The 22,751-nt window shown below is 35.0% G+C and overlaps 1 protein-coding gene across 23 annotated transcripts in view; it reads left to right on the top strand.

Moving 5' to 3' along the window:
• RNLS (renalase, FAD dependent amine oxidase) overlaps positions 1 to 22,751 on the top strand; it is a 417,533-nt gene that overhangs the window by 228,114 nt on the left and 166,668 nt on the right. For 5 of the 23 annotated variants that reach the window (XR_014827665.1, XR_014827663.1, XR_014827664.1 and 2 more), the window contains exon 6: positions 13,413 to 13,477. The exons of the other annotated variants lie outside the window; for them this stretch is intronic. The gene's annotated coding sequence lies outside the window, so the exon portion shown is untranslated. The remainder of the gene's footprint in view (positions 1 to 13,412; positions 13,478 to 22,751) is intronic. 23 annotated transcript variants of the gene reach the window in all.

Genomic DNA, 22,751 nt, shown 5'->3' with positions numbered 1-22,751 from the left:
TTTAATGCTTTCCCTTTGTCTATAGGATTAAATCTTAAATCCTTGTTGTGACCTGCAAGGTCTTGAATGATCTCATATTGGGGTCACAAACTTCTTCTATAAAGGCCAAATAGTGAATACTTTAGACCCTGTGAGTCATACAGTCTCTCGTTGCAACTTCTTAGCTCTACCTGTGTAACATAAGATAAAGACATAACGTAAAGGAATGGGCATGATTATGTTCCAGTAAAACTTTATTTACCAACATAAGTTCAAGCCAGATTCGTTTGCCAACCCCTGGTCTAACACATGCTGATTTCACTGGCTCCTTCCTCTGTACCTTACTTTGCTCTCCAGGCACATCTCTTGTTCCTGCTATGGCTTTTCCCACTCAAGACCTTTGTCTGCTTTGCTCTCTCTGCCTAGACTGTCTCAGATTAAATGTCGCTTCCACAGAGGCAAACCCAGAATTCCCATTTAATTAGGTTTTCTTCTCTTATACTTTTATAATACCGTATATTTTAATTTTCAGTGACTAAACATTGATATGTGTAATCATTTGTTAATGTCTATTTCACCTTCAAATTGTAAGATCCATGAATGGAGAGATTGAATTGGCCTTGCTTCTCTTTGTATCTCCAGCACATGGCACAGTACTTAACATAAAGTAATTTCTCAGTTAAATGTTTGTTAAATAAATAATGAATTAGTGAGTTCTGATCAAAACAAGAGAGAGGAAAACAAAATATATAACAGTTTGGGCTCAGATTTGAAATATGAGAGGCCCTAAGTCCATTTTTCCCCAAGGTCTGTCATTTAAAAAGTTCTACATTTAAAAAAAAGAATATGTAATTAATAGGCATACCTCAAAATCTCAGTGCTACAAAGACATTTGTGGTTGACACACTGTGGCTTTTACACAAAATTGCATGCAGTTTGGGCATCTCTATTTTATCTTGTAGATCTGCTCTCTGAAACATTAGCCCCTAAGGTCAGCATGGAGGTAAGAAAGAAATGGAAGGAATGCAAAGCTCTTAATAGCCTTAACCTTGAGGGACACACTTCACTTCCCCTATAGTGCCCTGACCAAAACTAGTTACATGGCTCCAACTTAACTGCCAAGTATATGCTTGGGAATTGTCAGGATTGTTGTGGATTATTTGATGATCTGTGCCAGAGAATGTAAAAAGTAGTTCAAATAAATTTCCTAATATTAAACAAAATTGGCTATATGAAGGTGCTATAAACAGCATAAATTGGTATAATATAGATGATCTATTTTGCCAATTTAATAAAGTTTTTCTTAAATTTTAATTTACTTAATTTATGTTAATATCTCATTTGGTAGTAATCACTAGGGTCTTACTCTCATGTCTCCTTTAGACATTTTTCTACAAAGAAAGATTTTTAATGTTTGATAGAGGAAAATGCTTATTTTGTAATAATTGCATCCATTAAAAAAAATCCATGATTTTTCTATATAATCGGCAAGTTTTGGTTGAAAGAATTCTATGGCATATTTCTTCTTAAAAGTAAAGTATTATAATCCAAAAGTTGACTGCAGGGTATGGTATTTTTAAGAAAAACAATATCTATATGTTCTCTTTGCTCCCCAAATTATCTATGTTTCCTTAAGTTATTCATTAATCATACATTCAGTAAGTATTGCATTCCAACTGTGGGCCAGACATTGTTCTAGATATTCAGGTGAATACGACAGCTCTTCTAGTGCTTACATTTAATACGGAATATTAAAACATATTCCAATGTAATAATAAAAAAGCAAACTTTCTTATTAGAAAAATTTCAAGGTTTAATCTGATATCCTCTTGTTTCCTTGTTATTTTATTTCTGCAAATGTTTGTGGAATTGAAGTATGGACATCTCTGCAGGGCAGTGTTTTTTCATCCCATCAGTATTCCTAGTCAGGTCTTTATTAATCCTTGAGTAGCACTTAGAGGAAATATAAAAATGTACACTGTTTTTAAGGGACAATAATAAGCTCTGATATCTGCCCCATTAAAGAAGGTGGAAACAATTCTCTACTTTGAAATTAGTATCCTGGGGTTTATTTCCCTTATTTATACAGGTATACCTCATTTTATTGTGTTTAACAGATATTTTATTTTTACAAAGTGAAGGTTTGTGACGACCCTGTTCAAGCAAGTCTGTTGGTGCCATTTTTCCAACAGCATTTCCTCACTTCATGTCTCTCTGTCACATTTTGGCAATCTCATAATATTTCAGACTTTTTCTTTATTATTATTGTGGTGATCTGTGATCAGTGACCTTTGATATTACTATTGTAATTGTTTGGGTGTACCATAAACTGCACCCCAATGAGATGGCAAACTTAATCCATAAATGTTTGATGTGTCCTGACTGTTCCACCAAACGGTGATTACCTTATCTCCCCCACATTCTTGGGCCGCCCTAATCCCTGAGACAACAATATTGAAATATGACCACTTAATAATCCTATAGTAACTTCTAAGTTACAAAGTGAAGGGCAGAGTTGCGCACATCTCTCACTTCAAATCAAAACCAAGAAATGATTAAGCTAACTGAATCACTTTGCTGAAACTAACACAACATTGTAAAGCTCAATTTAAAAAAAGAAAAGAAATGTTTAAGCTTAGTGAGGAAGGTGTGTCAAAAGCCTAGACAGGCTGAAAGCTAGGCCTTTTGCGCACCAAACAGTTAGCTAAGTTGTGAATTCAAAGGGAAAGTTCTTGAAGGAAAATAAAAGTGCTACTTCAGCAAATATAAATGATGAATGAAACAGCCTTGTTGCTGATATGGAGAAAGTTTTAATGGTCCAGATAGAAGATCAAACCAGCCACAACATTTCTGTAGGCCATAGCCTAATTGAGAGCAAGGCTCTAACTCTTTTCAATTCTATGGAGGCTGAGAGGTGAAAAAGCTGTAGAAGAGTTTGAAGCTAGCAGAGGCTGTTGTTTCGTGAGGTTTAAGGAAAAAAGCTGTCTCTGTAAAATAAACATGCAAGGTGAAGCAGCAAGTGCTGATGTAGAATCTGCAGCAAGTTATCCAGATAATATCTAGCTAATTCATGAATGTGACTACACTAAACAGTAGATTTTTAATGTAGATGAAACAGCTTTATATTGGAAAATGCCAACTAGGAATTTCATAGCTAAAGAGGAAAAGTCAATGCCTGGTTTCAAAGTGTCAAAGGACAGGCTGACTCTCTTATTAGGGGCTAATCCAGCTGGTGACTTGAAGTTGAAGTTAATGCTCACTTAACCATTCTGAAGATCTTAGGACCCTGAAGAATTATGCTAAATCTATTCTGTCTGTCCCCTATAAATGAAACAACAAAGCCTGGGAGATAGCACATCTGTTGACATCATGATTTACTGAATATGTTAGGCCCACTACTAAGACCTACTGCTCAGAAATATTGAGTCCTTTCAAAATATTACTGTTTATTGACAATTCATCTGGTTACTCAAGAGCTCTGATGGAGATGTACAATGAGATTAATGTTGTTTTCATCCCTGCCGACACACACTCATTCTGCATTTTTTATTTTTAATTAAGAAATACATTTTGTAAGACTTCAGCTGCCATTGATAGTGATTCCTCCAAAGGATCTGTGAAAAATAAATTGAAAACTTTCTGGAAAGGATTTGCCATTCTAAATGCCATTAAGAACATTTGTAATTCATGGGAAATGGTCAAAATACTAACATTAACAGGAGTTTGGAAGAAGTTAATTCCAGTCCTCATGGATGCTTATGAGGAGTTCACAACTTCAGTGGAGGAAATAATTGCAGATGTGGTGCAAAGAGGAAGAGAACTAGAATTGTAAGTAGAGGCTGTAGGTTTGACTGAATTTCTATAATTTCATGATGAAAATTTAATGGATGAAGAGTTGCTTCTATGGATGAGCAAAGAAACTAGTTGCTTGAGATGGAATCTACTCCTGATGAAGATGTGGGAAGACTATTGATGTTACAATAAAGAATTTAGAATATTGCATAAATTTATTTGATAAAGCAATAGCAGGGTTTGAGAGGAATGATTCCAATTTTGAAGGAAGTTCTACTGTGTGTAATATGATGTCAGACAGCATTGCATGCCACAGGGAAGTCAATCATGAAAAGAGGGGTTAATTGATGTGGTGAACTTCACTCCTGTCTTATTTTAAGAAATTGCCACAGCTACCTCAGCCTTCAACAACCACCACCCTGATCAGTCAGCAGCCATCAACATCAGAGCAAGACCCTCCACCACCAAAAAGATTACAACTTGCTGAAGACTCAGATGCTGGTTAGCACTTTTTAATAATATATATTTTTAAAATAATGTATGTACAGTTTTAGAGACATAATGTTGTTACACACTTAACAGACTATAGTATAGGAAAAAGCATAATTTTTATATGCACTTGGAAAACAAAAAATTCATGTGACTTACTTTATTGCAATATTTGCTTTATTGTGGTGGTCTGGAACCAAACCCACAGTATCTCTGAGCTATGCCTGCATAGTTTGCTTAAATGTACTCCTCTGGAGACATCTGTCTCACAAAACCGGATCTGCTTCTTCCAAATAAAGGCAAGAACCTAAGGAATGGTGGAGAGAGATGGATTCAAGCATGAATTCTTGACCAAGTGGAAAACTTGCCTGACATAGAACCTCCTGAGCACCATGTAACAGGGATTCTGTTGATCTGCAAGGACTGATCTTTGCCATGGCATCTGGAAATCTTGCCTTCTTGGTTTTCCACAATGGAAATCTTTAAAAAATTGCTTTCTTCAAAAAGGTCAGAATTATTCGAAAAACATTGGAATCTTCAATTCAATAGCTAAATGTGATTGGAATAATCAAATAAGTCTCATGGGGGAAAATGTTATCTAAGACCCTCAATAATGCAGAAATATTTAAGAGTCTTAAGCTCTGATGTGCATAATGTATGTCTGGGTTTGGGGAAAATATGGGTCTGCCTCACAGCCTTGAGTCACCTTCCTCTTCCCTCTTGCAAGTGAATGTATACATACTCACTTTTTTTTTTTTAACTCAATGAATTTTATTACATCTATAGTTGTGCAAGTTTGTTGTACAAAAGTTTTTCAAAGCCTGTGAATCAATATCTGTTTTGCAAAGAAGTTCATTGTGTCCTTTTTTTTGGATTCCACATATAAATGGTACCATATGACATTGGTATCACACTGTCTGACTAACTTCACTTAGCATGGTAATTTCTAAGTCCATCCATGTTGCTGCAAATGCCATTATTTCATTCCTTTTAATGGCTGAGTAATATCCCAGTGTGTATATGTACCACATCTTCTTTATCCACTCCTCTGTCAATGGTCATTAGGTTGCTTCCATGTCTTCGCTATTGTATACAGTGCTGCAGTGAACATTGGAATACATGTATCTTTTTGAGACATGGTTTTCTCTGGATAAATGCCAGGAGTGGGATTGCTAGATCAAGTGATAATTCTATTTTTAGTTTTTTGAGGAATCTCCATATTGTTTTCCATAGCAGTTGACCAGTTGACATCCCACCAACCTTGTAAGATGGTTCCCTTTTCTGCATACCCTCTCCAGCATTTATTGTTTGTAGACTGATGTTGGCCTTTCTGGGTGGTGTACGGTGGTACCTCACAGCAGTTTTGATTTGCATTTTTCTAACAATTAGTGATGTTGAAGATCTTTTCATGTTTTTTGGCCATCCAAATATTCTTCTTTGGAGAACTGTCTTTTTAGAGCTTCTGCCCGTTTTTTGATGGATGGGGTTGTTTGTTTTTTTGGTATTGAGCTGCAGGACATGTTTACAAATTTTGGAGATTAATCCCTTGTCAGTTACTTCATTTGCAAAGATTTTCTCCCATTCTGTGGGTTGTCTTTTCATTTTGTTTAGGGTTTCCTTTGCTGTGCAGAAACTTTTAAGTTTAATTAGGTCTCATTTTTCTATTTTTGTTTTTATTGTCATTACTCTAGGAGGTGGTATCTGAGAAGATACTGCTGTGATTTATGGTTTATGTCAGAAAGCGTTTTGCCTAAGTTTTTTTTTTTTTCTTTTTCTTTTTGCTGACTATAGCTTTGTAGTATAGTCTGAATTCAGGGATCCTGATTCCATTTTTCTTTCTCAGGATGGCTTTGGGTATTCTGGGTCTTTTATGCCTCCAAAAAATCCTTAAAATATTTTGTTCTAGTTCTGTGAAAAATGTCCTTGGTAATTTGATAGGGATTACGTTGAATCTATAAATTGCCTTGGGTAGTGTAGTCATTTTGACAATATTGATTCTTCCAATTCTTTTTTATGTCTTTTTATCTGTTTGTATCATCTTTGATTTCTTTCATCAGTATCTTATATTTTTCAGAGTACAGGTCTATTGTCTCTTTAGGTAGGTTTATTCCTAGGTATTTTATACTTTTTGATATGAAGGTAAATGGGATTGTTTATTTTCTAATCACTTTTTTCTGATCTTTATTGTTAGTATATAGAAATGCAGTGTTTTAATTTTGTATCCTGCAACTTTACCAAATTCATTGATGAGCTCTAATAGTTTTCTGGTAGTGTCTTTAGGATTTTCTAGGTATAGTATCACGTCATCTGAAAACAGTTATAGTTTTATTTCTTCCTTTCCAGTTTGGATTCCTTTTATTTCTTTTTCTCCTCCAATTGCTATGGCTAGGACTTCCAAAACTATGTTGAATAGTAGTGGCAAGAGTGGACATCCTTGCCTTGTTCCTGATCTCAGTGGGAATTCTTTCAGCTTTCACCATTGAGAATGATGTTAGCTGTGGGTTTGTTGTATATGGCCTTTATTATGTTGAGGTAGTTTCCCTCTATGACCACTCTCTGGAGGGTTGTTTTTTTTTTAATCAGAAATGGGTGTTGGATTTTGTCAAAGGCTATTTCTGCATCTGTTGAGAGGATCATGTGGTTTTTATTCTTCAGTTTGTTAATGTGGTGTATCACACTGATTGATTTGCAGATATTGAAGCATCCTTGGGGATAAATTCTACTTGTTCATGGTGTACAATCCTTTTAATGTATTACTGGATTTGGTTTGCTAGTATTTTGTTGAGGATTTTTGCATCTATGTTCATCAGTGATATTGGCTGTAATTTTCTCTTTTTTTGTGGTATCTTTGCCTGGTTTTGGTATCAGGGTGATGGTGGCCTCATAGAATGAGTTTGGGAGTGTTTCTTCCTCTGCAATTTTTTGAAATAGTTTCAGAAGGATTGCTGTTAGCTCTTCTCTAAATGTTTAATAGCATTCACCTCTGAAGCCATCTAATCCTGGACTTTTGTTTGTTGGAAGTTTTTTAATCACAGTTTCAATATTAATACTTGTGATGGGTGGTCCATTCATCTTTTCTATTTCATCTTGGTTTAGTTTTGGAAGTTTGTACTTTTCTAAAAATTTGTCCATCTCTTCTAGGTTTTCCGTTTTATTGGCATATAGTTGCTTGTAGTAGTCTCTTATGATCCTTTGTATTTCTATGATGTCCATTGTAACTTCTCCTTTTTCATTTCTAATTTTATTGATTTGAGTCCTCTCTTTTCTTCTTGATGAGTCTGACTAATGGTTTATCAACTTTTTGATCTTTTCAAAGAACCAGCTTTTCGTTTCATTTATCTTTTCTATGGGTTTCTTCATTTCTATTTCATTTTTTCCTGCTCTGATCTTTATGGTTTCTTTCCTTCTGCTAACTTTACGTCTTGTCTGTTCTCCCTCTAGTTGGTTTACATATAAAGTTAGGTTGTTTACTTGAGCTTTTTCTTGTTTCCTGAGGTAGTATTGCTATAAACTAAACTGCTTTTGCTGCATCCCATAGGTTATGGATTGTTGTGTCTTTGTTTTCATTTGCTTTTAGGTATTTTTTAATTTCCTCTTTGATTTCTTCAGTGATCCATTGGTTATTTCGTAGCTTGTTGTTATAGTCTCTACGTGTTTGTGCTTTTGCAATTGTTTTTTATTGTTGATTTCCAGTTGTATAATGTTGTGATCAGAAAAATGCTTGATATGATTTCAATTTTCTTAAATTTACTGAGGCTTGATTTGTGGCCCAGAAAGTGATCAATCCTGGAGAATGTTCCATGTTCAATTGAGAAGAATGTGTTTTCAGCTGCTTTGGGTAGGATGTTCTATAGATTTCTATTAAATCCATTTGGTCTAATGCATCATTTAAGGCCTATGTTTCCTTGTTGATTTTCTGTCTGTACGATCTGTCCATTGCTGTAAGTGAGGTGTTAAAGTCCCCCACTATTATTGTGGTATTGTCAATTTCTCCTTTTAAGGTTGTTAGCAGTTGCTTTATATATTGAGGTGATCCTATGTTGGGTACATATATATATTTGCAATTGTTATATATTCTTATTGGATTAATCCTTTGATCATTATGTAATGTACTTCTTTATTTTATAATATTCTTTATTTTAAGGTCTATTTTTTCTGACTCCAGCTTTCTTTTGATTCCTGTTTGCATGGAATAATTTATTTCATCCTCTCACTTTGTTTGTATGTGTCCCTAGAAGGGAAGTGGGTATCTTTAAGACAGCATATATATGGGTCTTATTTTTGTATCCATTCAGCCAGTCTATGTCTTTTGGTTGGGGCATTTAGTCCATTTAAATTTAAGATAATTATCTATATGTATGTTCTTATAGCCATTTTATTAACTGTTTTGGATTTTATTAACTGTTTTGGATTTGTTTTTTCTTCCCTTCTTCTCTTGTTCTCCCCTCTTCTGGTTTGATGACTATGTTTAGTGTTGTATTTGGATTGCCTTTTCTTATTTGTGTGTGTATGTATTGTAGATTTTTGGTTTGCAGTTACCCTGAAGTTTCGATATAGGAGTATGTATGTATATGTGTGTGTATAAGTTGTTGGTCTCTTAATTGCAAGTACAGCTTCAGTGTCCTGCATTTGTACCCTCCTCTTCTCACAGTTTCTGATTTTGTTAGCATATTTGTATGTGGATGATTTCCTACCTTTACTATATGTATGCCTTTACTGGTAAGCCTTGTCATTTGTAATATTTTTGCTTCTAGTTGTGGCCTTTTCTTTTCCATCAGAGAAGTTCCTTTAGTATTTGTTGTAAAGCTGGTTTAGTGGTGATGATTTCTTTTAGCTTTTGTTTATCTGTGAAGCTTTTGATTTTTCCTTCAAATATGAATGAGAGCCTTGCTGGGTAGAGTAATCTTGGTTGGAGGTTTTTTCTTTTCATCATTTTAAATATATCATGCCACTCCCTTCTGGCCTGCAGAGCTTCTACGGAAAATCTGCCAATAGCATTACCAGTGTTCCCTTGTATGTTATTTGTTTCTTTTCCCTAGCTGCTTTCAATATTTTCTCTTTGTCTTTGATTTTGGCCAGTTTAATATGTGTCTCAGGGTGTTCCTCCTTGAGTTTATTTTATATGGTACTTGTGCTTTCTGGATTTGAGTGAGTGATTCCTTTCCCATGTTAGGGAAGTTTTTGGCTATTATCTCTTCAAATATTTTTTCTGCCCCATTCTCTCTCTCTTCTTTTTATAGCACCCTAGATGTTGATGCATTTAACATTATCCCAGAGTTCTCTTAGAATGTCTTGCTTTCTTTTCAATCTTTTTTCTCTTTTCTGTTCCACACCAGTGATTTCCACTAGTCTGTCCTACACCTCGCTTATTCATTCTTCTGCCTCCTATATTCTGCTGTTGGTTGCTTCTAAAGAATTTTTTATTTCAGTTATTGTATTTTGCATCTTTGCTTGCTTAATCCTTAAATCGTTGCTTTTATAAGAGAAGGTGAGCTCCAGTCCTTCTACTTCGCCATCTTCCATATTCACTTCTGTGTGTGCTAATTACGTATCAAATTACAAATAAGAAAATATTTTTCTCCCCATCACAATTTATTTCGCTGTAAGAAGCAAAGAGAACTTTTCTATAGACTGAATTTAGAACAACTTATGTCAGGAGTTTGAAAAGTAACAAGGAATGAACAGAAAAACCAGAACAATATTTTTCAACCTTTTTAAACTCCATACCCATAATCTTTATTAAGCCAGGCACTGTGCTAAGTGCTTTCTGTGTTTTTTTACATCTTATCTTCACAGCAGCTCTCTAAGATAAATATTATCGTCTCCATTTTGTAGGTGAAGAAACTAAAGCTTAAAGAAATTAAGTAAAGCTGTGACTTTAGCCTGAGCTTTGTCTGTCTCCAAATCATACTTTTTGATAAAAGTAAAATCTCTGTCCTGGAGATCCTGATAAAAGTTCCCCATGGAGACTTATCTCTTGCCTTAGCACCCAGCCTAGAAACTAAGGTCTTTCATATTCTTTAAAATATACTTGCTGTCATTTGTATATTGAAATTAATGGTGGCTTTAAAAATTCATTTCTAAAAATGAGGTATTAACACCAAACATGTTATTTGAAATATCACATATTCCCCTCATCACCTTCCCAGGTTTGTGTTAGCCAGATTCTCAGTGCCTGCCTCTGCCACCATCCCTGGCAATCTACTTCCACCACTGCCACCACTAGCCCACCACTGAGAACCCTGAGAATGAGAGAACCTTGGAAATCTAGTTCTCTTACTGTTTCTCACATGACAAATGATGTTCATACTCCATATGACACACTTCATGAGGATAACTCAAGTTATTAGGAATTCCACAAGGCCCACCATTCTCATACTTAAGATCACATATATCAAAATACACATAAGCAAAAGTAATGTTCTCAGAATGAATTTGAATCCAACTTCATATTTCTTTAAAAAGCAAAATATTTTCATTCCTAAGTATATTAATTTAACTATTGTTAGTTATACATGATTTTTCACAGGGCTGTGATGCTTGTGAATTATTTATCCATTTCAGTGTGTGAACTGTGTATCTGTGATGTGTCAGGAACTCTTCTAGGTACTAGGAGAGCTGAAACCAGACCAAAGCATTCTGAAACAATGTAGCATGTTTTCTCAACCACACCACAAAATATTTCACTGCATTTAAACTCAAAAGTGGGATGGAAATTAAAGCCCTGCAATCTAGGGCAAACTCAAAGCTTAGAAAGCTCAGATGTAGGCAAGTATTTTCACCTCATTGGTCCCATGAATTCTTAGTGTTAGTCTCTTCTTTGAGGACCGGAAATTTCTACCCTAGTGACAGCACGGAGTGGTTACGGAAAGGATGAGCTTTAACTTCTCAAATTGTCGCCACTACCTGCACCTCCATTTTATAAAGTCATAGGAAATTAAAGCTGAAAGGGACCTGAAGAGAATAAACTTCGCTAATCCTTTTACTTCACATATGAAGAAACTGAGGCCCAGAAGGAATTGAGGAGATTTTTTCCCTAATTATTTGGCCAAGCTTTCTAAAGTAAGATTAAGGGCAAACAGGAAGGGAGAAGAAAGAAAGGAAACATATTTGTAAGAACGAGCATACATTTGCCAAACATAGTACTGGATCACATACTTAAGTTAGCTGAGGTTACAAATGACATAAAACCCAACTTGTATGGCTTATCTACTACCCCCCAAAAGGGAAAGGTGGTGAAATTTATTTGCGTTGTTCCTGAAAAATTCAGGAGTAAAACTGCAAGCATATCTGGATTGATTTAGTCAACATCACAAAAACTGAGTTTCCTTCCATTTCTTGGCTCTACCTTCTATGAGGTTGGATTCATTCATGGTACCAAGCATTTCAGTGCCAAGTTTTACCAAAAAAGAGCCTATTTCCCCAAAAACTCAATACTAGTCTTGGAATTGAGTTTCATTGACCAGATTGGCCTGCCTCAGGTTATGTACTCATTGCTAAACTAATCATTGGTTAGGAATGGATTAATTGATCCAGTTAACTTTGTTCACCTTTATGAGGGCTGAAAGTGGGGTAGGGTTGATTCCCTAAAACAAAATTTGGCTTCTGTTGCCACAGAAGAGCCAGTGGACACTGAGCAGGTAATGTCCACTACATAGACATTCACTCATATGATCTTCATAACTAGCCTGAAGGTCAATATTTAACTACACTATACCATGGCTTCTCTCTAAGGGTTACTGTGTTTTTTATTTTTTATTTATTTATTTTTTGACTGTTTTTAAGATCATCTTTTTACTGTGTTTTTTAAAATCTATTAATTAGATCACCAGGCAGAAGACCTTCACCATTTGTGAGCTGGTTTGAGCCTCTTCTTGAGATCTAAAGCCAATCCAGTAAGAAAAGAAATATTACAATGAAATTGTGTAGGCAGTGTGTATTTTTTTCTCCCTATAACCAGGAGCACTCCCTGCTGGTTCTGCAGGCCCAGCCCTGCCTGATATCCCTCACCCTTTCCATTGGTCACCTTGTTTATTATGAAGCCTTATCTATTTTGAAGATTTGGCTCAAGACCTTGATGCTTATACCTATTTCACTCTCAGGACTTGGGGATGCTCCTCTAATCAGTAGAAAATTATTCCCAGTAGTCCAGTCCAGCTCCTGTTCCCATCCTCCCAACCTCATCCCAATGTCCCTAACATTCAGCCCTCACAGGTATTGAGGAAACAGGCAACATGTTTATTATTCAAGTAGTTTGGATTACTGATGAATGCTATCATTTACTTTCCAGCTGGCCGTAGAAAGCAAACACACTCTTCTATGAACAATTTTCCATTGTTTACTGGAAGATTATTTCCTGAATTTGTATACATTTATTTATACTGGAGCTATGGGAAAACATCTTCTGAAATTGGAAGTAGGAGCTTTTGGAGAATTCTCATTTTATTTTCAGTTTATCATGTGGAGTTATACCCACTTGTTTGTATTTAAGTAAATGCCTATCAGAATGGTTATCTTATACAGAATTGTTTAGAGGATGTCTGTGTGTCTTTTTAAACATAATAAATCCAAACATATGTAGCCTAGGATAACCAGAATTACAAACATACATGTGTATCATTTTAAAACTTCCTCTCCTAGCCTCTGTTTAAAATGGCAAATGTATACATCCATAGATGTATTAGTAGCCACAGGCCTAGAATATATGAGTCATAGACTTAAAGAAGAGGAGAAACTAATAGGTAGGTTCATTTTTTTAAAAGCTAGTATTTCCAACTCAGTGATGGAAAAGTTTCTTAAGGTCACATGTGAAACTGGAGCTATAAGTTCATCTGTGAGCAGTCAATGCTGTTAGATTCCAAATATGCTGTTGCTTTGTCCAGTACAGCTGACCCTGTCCTGTTTATGCAATAGATGGAGGAAAGTTTACTCTGCCTACTCATGCCCTCTAGGTATAGACAGACAACAGAACTGTTACATTCAGACATTCATCCAAGTATTCAACAAATGTTGATTGCTTACCAAGTTCCAGGCCCTGAAGTAGGCATTAGAAATGTAAAACAAGTAAGACAGGATCCATGATTTCAGGTAGCCTTCAGACTGACAAGTAAATAGACAATTAAAATACCACATAACAGATACTATCATTCCAGGAAGCATTCACCTCCCATGATGCATCATTTTCTGAGATTCGGATTTCCCATCAATGAAGTGGAAGGTAAGAGTGATGGCACCAAAAAACCCAAGTAACGAATCCCATGAAATGGAATGAGTCAACTTTGATAGGTAGGTTTTCCAAATAACACTTGATGAGCATTTACTGTATGCTAAACTCTGAATTTCTCACTTTTACATGGATTTAATTTATGCAGTAATCCTGAGGTGGTCACTATTGCTGCCAGAGGACAAGAAAAAAAAGGCAAATCACTGGAAAAGAATCCACAAATTGGGTTTGTATGTGAAAATACTACACTCATAAGTAACTAACTGAAAACTCAAGCTAAAAATAAAATAAGACACATTGTAACACAGCAGATTAGCAAAAATTACCTAGTGTTGTTAAAGAGTATGGAGAGATGAGCTCTTCTTTGCTATTAGAGGGAGTGTAATATTGGAGGACAATTTAACTATATATCTGAAATAATTTTAAATGTGCTTATTTACTCTTTGACTCAGTAATTCTATTTTTAGGTCTTTATTCTAGAGATAGTCTTATATAAATGCAATAAAGAAATGTGCTCATTCCAGCATTGCTTGTTACAGCAGTAAACTGGGGGGAAAAATGACATATCCGTCTCTGGAAGGTTGACTAATAAACCATAATAATTTCATACTATTAAGTAGATCCCCACGAACTGATAGAAAACTACCCAAGATAGGATAAATGGACAAAAGCAATTTAAAGAAGAATAAGTAGAGTAAGACCGTATTTCCATTTTAAAGATGGGAGTAGATATGCAGGTTCATGTGTAGAAAATTCTGGAAGGATACATAGAAAACTTTTGACGGGCATTGCCCTTGGGAATGGAATAGCCAGGTCTAACATAAAAGCCATACTTTTATTTATTTTTCACTTTATATCCTTTCATGGTGTTAGAGTAACTTTTTTTTTTACAATTTCATAATTTAAATATAAGAATTTTTAAAACACCAAAAATAATGTCATACTCTCCTTTAAAGTGTCATACTGTACGTAACCATATTAGGGATTAAGAAGTCCTATTTAATTCTGTTTAAAACAGGTGTTTCAAAAATAGTCTTATCCAAAGAATTTCATTGTTGTTGGTTTTTCTAATAATTATGAATATGTCCTGTGATATCCTATGACCTAAGGAATCACAGACGTTATGACTGTCCTGAAGTCATACAAACAGGGAGTGGGGAGACAACACTTCTGACTCAAGATACAAAGCTCACCTGATGTGCCTCAAAAGCTGATTGTGCATTCTGGGTGGAGAAAGGGATCTGAGTTACTCATAATAAGTAAAGCATATCTTTAGGCCAGGGATGGGGGAATTAGCACTGCAAAAGTTTCTGTAGATTTTAGGTGATATATCATAGTTTTCTATGAAGAGTTAGGTTCTGCCTTCAACAGGAAGAGGGAAAAAAGACACTTTTAAATTTAAATTATGTTTCCCAGCATTTAAAAGAGTGCCTTTTTACCCCTATCATTTCTCCATTTTTAATATGCACTTTACTTTTAAAATGGGAAATAGGGGCTAGTCAGGTAATTTTGGCATCTTTTGCTGACAAGAATACAATTTCCCCATTCATTTCTCTTTTCACATCTTTTTCAGGCCATTTACTTTGTCCTGTCACTTCTCTAGATACTGTCTTTATGTCTCCCAAGTGGGGCTGTTCATTCAGATCTCTTCAATGGTTTTAATTGGATATTTAAAGGAATTGCTACTATCAATTAATATAGTCCCTGAGCTACAGGGAAATAAGGAAGAAAATGAAACAACTATTTCTCCTCAAAGATGATAGGATAAAAGTAAAAATGAATAAAGTGGAAGGCTGAGTAAAACCACTTTTTCTCTGTGCCCCACCCATGTGGTCATTTCAGAAGTTTACACTTCCAAAAGCTTACTCTTCAGTTAGAAATATAAAATTGTGCTAAATGAATATAAATTACTACAAAAAGTCCCTGCTGCAGATAAAGTTGGAGGGAATGAAGCTGCCCAGGACATGAGTGGAGCTCTTTTAGGTAAATGTTGGCCTCTGTAACTTATATATAAGAAATGGGCTTGAGATAGTTAGTAAAAGGCAAATAAAAGCTAGAGGTGGTCCCTCTGAATAGTGAGGACTAACTCCTGATTCTAGGCCAGCAGTAGACATACAGAAGAGCAGACACTCTGCCAAGAAGGTGGAATGCCAAATGGTGGTATTGTATGCTTGTTTGGGTTGTCTCCACTAGGAAGGTGAGACAGGGGAAGGAGAGACATCAGGAGTGCATATCTCTCCATCTCTGTCTCCCTTTCCCTTCCCCACTATTCTTCCTTCCCTTTCCCCTGCTATGCTTTCATCATCAAGAGTGAGTGGTTTTTTGTTGGTCTTACTGATGTGATTGGCTTACTCTCCATTACATTTGCTGCTGGACTCGCGACCGTAGGAAAGAGCGAAATTGTAATAAGTGCTCTCTTCTTGAGGCTAGAGGGCAAAGGATAGTTGTGCCAGTTCCACACTGAGAGAAAAAGGGACATTTACCAATTACACTGACAGGAGGAAGGAGGAAGGATAAATGACCACCCACCCCTCCAGTCCCTTTTCTCTCTTTAAAGTAATATGTTTCCTGAACTTAATTTGCACATTCTGTTATGATTATGTCATTTAGAGATAATGGCTTTCTAATTGTTTTGCCTAGGTGCCATTTCCCTGACTAAGATATAAGCTTCTGAAAGGCCTCAGCTATTTCTCTTGGTACCAAACTGCACTAGACATTCACATACTCATTTGCTTGAGTCAGTAATTAAAGAAACATTTTCACCCATATACTGATGCTTTTGGTCTGCAGCTATGGTGTCTGACACTCCTTAAGTTTCTTTAGTCCTCTACTTCCCTGTCAGAGATGGAATCTAGAGCTGGCCTTAGGAAGACAGAAATGGTGAAAATTTGGGCAAGAAGTGGAAGGGGAATATCCTAAGTTAAAAGTGCCCATATATCCAATTTTTAAGACAATATAAAAATGCTTTCTTCCTCCACTGCTTTGATAAGTTCATTGTCCTATACTAAATACTTACTATATTTTAGGGTTTTTTCCAGAGAAATCTATTCTGATTCAATGATTATTATTATTTTTAACTAGTACAAGGCTATTTTGATGACTGTGGCTTTATAATGCAGTTAAATATACAGCAAAGTGACTCCATCACTATTTTTTTTTGAAAAAATTTTATTTTATTTATTTTTTTAATCATTTTTATTTTTTCCATTGTAGTTGGTTTACAGCGTTTTGTCAATTTTGCACTATACCTCAGAGTGACCCAGTCATATATATATATATATATATTCATTGTTTTTCTTGCATTATCCTCCATCATGTTCCATCACAAGTGACTAGACATAGTTCCCTGTGCTCTACAGCAGGATCTCATTGCTTATCCATTCCAAATGCAATAGTCTGCATCTGTTAATCCAAGCTCCCAGTACATCCCACTCCCTACTCTTCCCCTTTGGTAACCACAAGTCTGTTCTTCAAGTCCATTAGTTTCTTTTCTGTGGAAAGGTTCATTTGTGCTATATATTAGATTCCAGATATAAGTGACATCATATGGTATTTGTCTTTCTCTTTCTGACTTACTTCACTTAGTATGAGAGTTTCTAGTTCCATCCATGTTGTTGCAAATGGCATTATTTTGTTCCTTTTTATGGCTGAGTAGTATTCCATTGTGTATATGTACCACATCTTCTTAATCCATTCATCTATCAATGGACATTTGGGTTGTTTCCATGTCCTGGCTATTGTGAATAGTGCTGCAATGAACATATAAGTGCATCTGTCTTTTTCAAGGAAAGTTTTGTCCAGATATATGACCAAGAGTGGGATTGCTGGGTCATATGGTAGTTCTATGTATAGTTTTCTGAGGTACCTCCATACTGTTTTCCATAGTGGTTGTACCAATTTACGTTCCCACCAACAATGTAAGAAGGAATCCTTTTCTCCATACCCTCTCCAGCATTTGTCATCTGTGGACCTGTTAATGATGGCCATTCTGACTGGTGTGAGGTGGTATCTCATGGTAGTTTTGATTTGCATTTCTCTAATAATTAGTGATGTTGAGCATTTTTTCATGTGCTTGTTGGCCATCTGTATATCTTCTTTGGGAGAAATGTCTATTCAGGTCTTTTGCCCATTTTTAAGTTGGTTTTTTTTTTTTTTTTTGCTGTTGAGTTGTATAAGTTGTTTGTATATTTAGAGATTAAGCCCTTGTCAGTTGTGTCATTTAAAACTATTCTCTCTTCATTCTGTGGGTTGTCTTTTTGGTTTATTTATGGTTTCCTTTGCTATGCAAAAGCTTGTCAGTTTGATTAGATTCCACTGGTTTATTTCTGTTGCCTTGGTAGACTGATCTAAGAAACATTTGTATGGTTTTGGTTTGTTTAGTTTTTTGTTTTGCTATTTTAGGGCTGCACCTGTGATATATGGAGGTTCCCAGGCTAGGGGTCGAATCAGAGCTATAGCCACTGACCTTCACCACAGCTCGTGGCAATGCCGGATCCTTAACCCACTGAGCAAGGCCAGGGATCAAACCCACATCCTCATGGATCCTAGTTGGGTTTGTTAAAGACTGAGCCACAAAGGGAACTCCAGGAAAATATTTGTATGGTTGATGTCAGAGAATGTTTTGCCTGTGTTCTCTTCTAGGAGTGTGATGGTGTCTTTGTCTTACGTTTAAGTCTTTAAGCCGTCTTGAGTTTATTTTTGTGTGTGGTGTGAGGGTGTGTTCCAGTTGCATTGATTTACATGCAGCTGTCCAGTTTTCCCAGCACCACTTTTGAAGAGACCATCTTTTTCCCATTTTATACTCTTCCCTCCTTTGTCAAATATTAATTGACTATAGGTATCTGGGTTTATTTCTGGGTTCTCTATTCTGTTCCATTGGTCTGTATGTCTGTTTTGGTAGCAGTACCACACCGTCTTGATGACTATGGCTTTGTAATATTGCCCGAAGTCTGGGAGAGTTATGCCTCCTGCTTGGCTTTCATTCCTTGGGTGGTTCCATACAAGATTTTGGATTGTTCTAGTTCTGTGAAACATGTCATGGGTAATTGGATAGGGATTGCATTGAATCTGTAGATTGCTTTGGGTAGTATGGCCATTTTTACAATAGTAATTTTTCCAACCCAGGAGCATGGAGTATCTTTCCATTTCTTTGAATACTCTTTAATTTCCTTGATTAATGTTTTAGAGTTCTTAGCGTATAAATCTTTCACCTCCTTCATCATGTTTATTCCTAGATATTTAACTTTTGGGGTGTGATTTTTAAAAGATATTGTATTTTCGTATTCCTTTTCTAATATTTCATTGTTAGTATACAGAAATGGAACCTATTTCTGAATATTTATCTTGTATCCTGCTACTTTGCTGAATTTATTGATCAGTTTGAGTAGATTTTGTGTGGAGTCCTTAGGATTTTCTATATATGGTATTGTATCATCCGTATACAGTGCAATTTTACCTCTTCTCTTGCAATTTGGATACCTTTTATTTCTTTTGTTTATCTGATTGCTGTGGCTAGGATCAAAAAAATTTAAATAATCTAATCTCACTGCCTTATTTTTCCTTTAGAATAATTTTTTCAAATTCAAAAATAAACTTGTAGAATTAACTAAGAATTATTTTCTTACTAGTTACTGATGATACACAGTAAAATTAATTTAATATCAAAAATTTTGAAATTAATTTGATGGATTTAATACTGGCTTATGATTATTTTAGGTCATGATATTCCTTCTTCCCAATAAGTATAAATCTTATTTCTGTCTTATTTCTTAGTGCATTGACCAGAACAATGTTAAATACCATTGGTATCCTTGATTTTACTGTGAAAATCTATATTATTTTATAATAAAGTATGATAAAGACCAACAGCTTAAGAAAAGAATATATTCTCTCATTTTGAGAAAAATCACATTTTTTTTCATGTTGTATCTTTTTTCCCTGAGTTGATATTAAATGTTAATGAATGCCTTTTGAATACACATTGTGATTATTATGTTTCTTTTCATTGTACATACTGATATGAAAAAACATTAATAGAATAGTATGTAGTTTGGTGTGTGTTTATATGTGTAAATGCATGTGGATATCTGTAATCAACAATACACTAATTTAACAATTTTAAACAATTCACAAGTAAAGCAGTTAGGTCCTGAAATCTTTTTTGTTTTAAATATTTATTGACTGTGTTTTCCATTTCATTTATGTATTTTAGTTTATGTGGGTTTTATTTATTTTTAGTAAATTTTGATATCTGTTATTTTCTAAGAAAAAGTAGCATGTTTCTTTTAGATTTAAACATTATTCACTTTTATGGCTTTAAAAAACTTCTCTATACTTGCTGTATCCTGTCTGGCACAGGAAGACATTGGGAATGCTTGCCTATGTTTGAGTGGAGTGGAAAAAACAAAAAAGAAATAAAACGTCTCCCCTAAGATGCCACACCACATATCCACCCTCAGGCAGATTTGGTGCCAGAAGTCATTCTGATTGTATGTTCTAAAAATCCAGTTAAAGTAGTCATATGCAGTATTGCCCCCAAGGTATCTGATAGAAAGAAAAGTAAGTCTCCAAAGGAAAAATCTTTAAACTCATGCCTCAAAGGATTTCTGAAATAAAGTTCCTAAGAATTTTAGGCTCACCATAGGAACATTGGCTCACAATAGGAAAAAAAAAATCACAAAAGACACAAGAAAACACACCATCATGAGCAATACTTACTAATGTACCTATTAATATGAAAAAGTACATATTAATATATATGAATATTAATACAAGAATGACCTGTAGTTTCATGTGTGTTTATAAGTCAACAAAAAGCAGAATCAAACTCATAAAAACTGCAGATTTCTGAGTAACTAAACATAACAATATAATCTGTTGAATTTGTTTAAAGAAGAGTACTGACAGTGTGATTAAGGAGAAAGAAGCTATCAAAATTGATCATGCAGATTTGAAAAAAAAATTTTTAATAAAAAACAATAATTTAAATTTGCAATTCAGGGAGTTCCCATTGTGGCTCAGTGGAAATGAATCAAACTAGTACCCTTGAGGATGTGGGTTTGATGCCTGGACTCACTTAGTGGGTTGGGGATCCAGCCCTGCTGTGAGCTGTGGGAGCTGTGGTATAGATCACAGACATGGCTCAGATCACACATTGCTGTGGCTGTGGTGTAGGCTGGCAGCTGCAGCTTCAATTAGATCCCTGGCCTGAGACTTCCATATGCCACATTGGTGTGGCCCTGAAAAGCAAAAAAAAAAAAAAACAAACCAAAAACTTGAAATTGAAATTCAAGGGATAAATTAAACATCAGAATAAACACGTATTTAGGGAGAATGGTAAACTGAAAGATAAATCAGAAGAAATCACATGGATTCTAGAATAGAGAGACAGAGATGGAAAATATTAAAAGGAGATCAAGACGCATGAAGATAGAATGAGAATATATAGTATATCTCTAAGTAGAGTACTAGACAGAGAAGAGAGAATGGAGAGAGCTAACAGCTGAACAAGTTTCAAAATTAATGACAAAAGTGAGTCTTCAGATTCAGAAAACTCAGTGAGGTCAAAGAAACGCAAAACCTCAAAATGTTCAAGTAAAACAGCAGAACACCAAAGCAAAGAGAAAGTAATAGAAGCATCCAAATATAAAAGAAGAATTATCCAGAATTCCCTGACAGTGCAGTGTGTTAAGGATCCAGCATTGTCACTGTTGTGGCTCAGGTTCAATCCCTGGCCTGGGAATTTCCACACGCTGCCATTGCAGCCAAAAAAAAAAAAAAAAAAGAAAAGAAAAGGATTACCTGCAAAAAAGACCTGCAATCAAATTAAAAGTTGTCTTCTTAACAGCATCAATAAAAACAAACCTACATTGGAATAATATCTTTAAAGTGATGAGAGAAAACATTTTCAATCTATTATTATATACCAAGGACAACTATCTTTGACAAATAAAGGTAAAATAGAGACATTTCTAGAAAATAAAAAAACTAGGAAGAGCTTTCCTTCCACAGAACCTCATTAAGGAACTTCAAAAGAAGATACTTTAGGAAAAGGAAAATGACCCTGGAAACATGTGAAGCTGTGGATAAACATTAATAAATATTAACTGTTTTAAACAAAACTGAAGAAGTATATCCTGGACATCAGAAGCTTACACAAAGTTAAGGTATTCTAAAGTTCTTGTATTATTCAGGAGATGGATAGAGATAATAGCTTTTGACTATAATATGGATGCTTAAATCTATGGGTAATCCCTAAAAATATAAATAAACTGTAAAAACTTCCAAACTAGTAGAGGGGAAGAATGGAATAAGGGAGAAAAGTGGTTTAGTTTAAATGAAAATGTTTAATTAAAACAGCAACAACAACAAGGAAATGTTCAAAAAGTGGAACAAATAAAAAGCAGAAGATAAACTTTAAAGTAAAAGGCATATCTAGATATAAAGATATTAACAACATATTTTTAAAAGATATCAGGAAATAGAAGGACACTAATAACATAGCTTCAATATAAATAAAAACTGTTAGAGCTAAAGGGAGAAATCAAATTTACATCATAATGAGGGATTTTTTTTAACATAGTACTTCTCTCAGTAATTGGTCAAACAAAAACTCATAAGATTGTTCCAGTGGACTTAAACTATTAATTAAACATCTAAAAATTATATTCAAACACATCTGTAATACTTATGAAAAATGACTATGAATGAAGCCATTCAACAAATATTAAAGTATCGTATGGATCACTTCTCTGACTCAACACAATTGAGTTAGGATTTGTTTCAAAAATTTATTTTGGGAGTTCCCATTGTGGCTCAGAGGTAATGAACCTGATCAGTATCCTTGATGCAAATATTGTATGATTCCATTTATATGAGTTACTTAGATTGGTCAAATTCATAGGACAGAAATATAATGGCAGTTGACAGGGCCTGGGAGAAGTGGGGAGTGAGAGATTAGTGTTTAAAAGTTACAGAGTTTCAATTTGGAGGATAAAAAAGTTCTAGTGATGGATGGTGGTAATGGTTGCAGAACAATGTGAATGTAAGGTGAAAAGTGAATTTTATGTTATGTATATTTTACAATAAAAAACCCCAAACCAGAAACTACCTTGCCTATACCCAGGAATTGTCTGCCACTGTTCCTAGAGTGTTAATATAATCATCTTAATACTTTGAGAGAAGTCAACTCTGTATCCCTTTCTAAAGCTGTTCTTACCATAGCACAGAGGTCAAAACAAAAATATTATCTAGGGATGCCTTGTGTTTG

This window comes from Sus scrofa, chromosome 14 (genome assembly GCF_054392235.1).
Source record: "Sus scrofa isolate SSC_HxYL_T2T_F1_AM1 chromosome 14, Sscrofa_HxYL_maternal_Yorkshire_Landrace_v2.0, whole genome shotgun sequence".
Lineage (NCBI taxonomy): Eukaryota > Metazoa > Chordata > Mammalia > Artiodactyla > Suidae > Sus > Sus scrofa.
Note: the sequence above shows the minus strand (reverse complement) of the source record. Positions and strands in the feature narration are given on the sequence as shown.